The sequence below is a fragment of the Condylura cristata genome, unplaced genomic scaffold (genome assembly GCF_000260355.1).
Source record: "Condylura cristata isolate star-nosed mole 26May11 unplaced genomic scaffold, ConCri1.0 scaffold00013, whole genome shotgun sequence".
Lineage (NCBI taxonomy): Eukaryota > Metazoa > Chordata > Mammalia > Eulipotyphla > Talpidae > Condylura > Condylura cristata.
Window position 1 is genome coordinate 22,564,910 of NW_004567114.1, and position 2,854 is coordinate 22,567,763.

The window sequence follows — 2,854 nt, forward strand, 5'->3', positions numbered from 1 at the left end:
TCCCAAAGTTTTCCCTTTGTTTCTGACGTGGTACATCATCCGCAGGCTCAGTGAAATCATTTTGGCAAAGTCCTACATGAATAGAAGCATTTCACTACTCAGTAGATAGGTTCACAGTCCTGTGTGTGTCTCTGTGTCTTTGTGTACGCTTGTGCGTGCATACATGGGATACCTCAATGTCAGGACTAGTTTTTTATGAGTGTCAAGTAGAGAGCCAGCAGAAGGGAAGTTTAGGGAAATTCTGGGGACAGCCAGACTAGAGTGCACAGGTCTCAGTTCTCTTTATTTTGGGGAAGACGGACGTGGGCATCTTTGATCAGAGAAGAGGTAGACAGATATTCTGTTTCTTCTGGACATCAAACCCTCTTCCCAGAGAGTTCTTAGATGGAAAGAAAACATCTGGTTTAGTCATTCCCATCTAACTGTGTTTGTATTTCTGAACCACCTAGGATTACTGATTTTTTAGTTTAATTGAGATTTAATTGACATATTACATTGGCTAGAATGTACAACACATGTATTTGCAAAATGATTACCACATTAAATTTAATTAATATCTATCACCACGCACAGCAACAATTTTTTCTTGTGATGAGAACTTTTGAGATTTACTTTCTTAGCAACTTTCACATATATAATGCAGTATTTTTAACATAGCCATCATTCTATTCCCCTGGCTTATCTATGTTATACCTAGAATTATGAATAGAAGCTTAGTGAGTCTTAGTGCAAAGGGCTTTAGAATGAGAAGTGCCAAGTTCATTTCTGTTCATCCATTTCCCCCATCTGCTCTGGTTGGTGGTTGCCTCTGGAAATAACTCATCTGCTCTAGTTCTATGAATTCAGTGTTTTTAGATTCCACAAATGAATGAAATCATATATTATTTGTTTTTGTCTTATTTTTCCTTAACATAAGGTTATTGAGGTTCATCATATGTCAGGAAGACAGGATTTTCTTCTTTTTAATGGCTATATAATATTCCAATTTAGTTATATACACTTACTATTCACTTGTCTATCAATGGAGACTTCCCCAGTCATCTGTTAATGTCTTAGCTATTGTATTGTATAATGCTGTAATGAATACAGGAGTGCAAATATCTTTTCCATATAGTGATTTTGTTTCCTTTGGATATATGGCCTGAATTGGAATTGCTGGATCACGTGGTCATTCTAGTTCTAAAAATTTGAGGACCCACCATACTATTTTCCATAGCCCCTGCACCAATTCATATTCCCACCAGCTGTACACAAGTTTCCCTCTTTCTCCACATCCTTGCCAAAACTAGTCATCTTTTTCTGACTAGTTTGATGATAGTCATTCTAATAAGTGTGAGGTGATAGCTCCTTGTGGGTTTTATTTGCCATTCCCTGTTGATTAGTTATGTTCAGCACCTTTTCCTATACTTGTTGACCATTTACAAGTCTTCTTTGGAAAAATGTCTATTCTGGTCCTCTGGCCATGTTTTAATTGAGTTGTTCTTTCTCTTATTGTGTTTATTGAGTTTCATGAGTTCTTAACATATTTTTTATACTCACCCCTTGTCAGATTAGATGACCTGCAAATCTTTTCTCCTTTTCATTTTGTTGATAGTTTTCCTTTGCTGTGCAGATAGGACTACTTATTAAAAATAGAGCTTCCTGGGAGTCGATTTCAATTTCCTGACTTGGAAACTTTGAGGGCACTCTTTATTTTTAGCTTTTGCTCTAGGTGAACGGTGTTACCATGCACTGCATAGGGCCATGTAGAGGCAGATCCAATGCCAGGACATGAGCCTTCTGACTCCAAACATTCCTACAGCTTAATTAAAGCTTTGGGAAACAAATTTGATATTGGACACAAGAGAGTGCTGGGTGGATCTCTTATCCTGAAGACTTCTAATCCACCTAAGTTCAGTAGTTCCCTGCGGGGGGGGGGGGGGCTCAAAGACTTGAATTCCCAGAATGGGCAGAGATGGCTGCAATGGACTGCTTGCACCTGCTGCTGACCGGATCTTTGTACTAAGTAGAATTCCAAAGTCTTCACTGCTTCCTTCTTCTGCTATCTCTAGGAACCAGCCTGTCTCTTGGTGACTTAAAAAAACGGACTTAAAGTTGTTCCTGGGCTATAGCTCTCTCCATCCCTGTCACAGCTCTGTGAGTCATATGTAAATCACTTGATATTTCTAAGTGTGTGCTTCCGATTCTGTAAAATGAGCTGTTTGATTGTTAAGGGAATTGTTTTTTTTTAATTCTGATATTCTGAAGATAAGGGAGCTTCAGTTTACACAAGCAAAATTCATCACAGGATCCCCTAAGTTTATAGCATCACATTCATTAGACCTTAACTCACTTGGAACTCAGATATGAGACAGGAAATGTATAAGATGATTCTGGATTATCTTGTCATAATAGATAGCAGTGAATCTATCAAACACTACTAAGATCATGTCTAAGGAACTCAGGAGTCAACTTCAAGAGGCTCTCACTGGCCAAAAATAGGGCTCTTCATACATCAATAAGGATAATAAATGTACAGGGTTGAAATATATCAAATACATTTACATTCATGAATTCATAATGATGCTTAAAAAACACTAATGATTTGGAACTTCTGGGCTTTAAGATTTCTAACTGATCGAACCCCTGGCCCATTTCCGCCACCTGGCCTGGTGCTCATGGGAGCCTCCCTCCACCCTAGACTCCTTACTCCTGGGTTCTGTTCCAGCACTTTGCTTCTGGGTAGTGTTTATTGCTTCCTTCATCCACGTTGGTCTGTTTAGGGAAGGCACAATTGCCCCAGAGTCTTGGCGGGGGAGACACAGCATTAGCTGCTAACTGAAGGAATGCATGCCTTACTCTGATGTGCACCGTC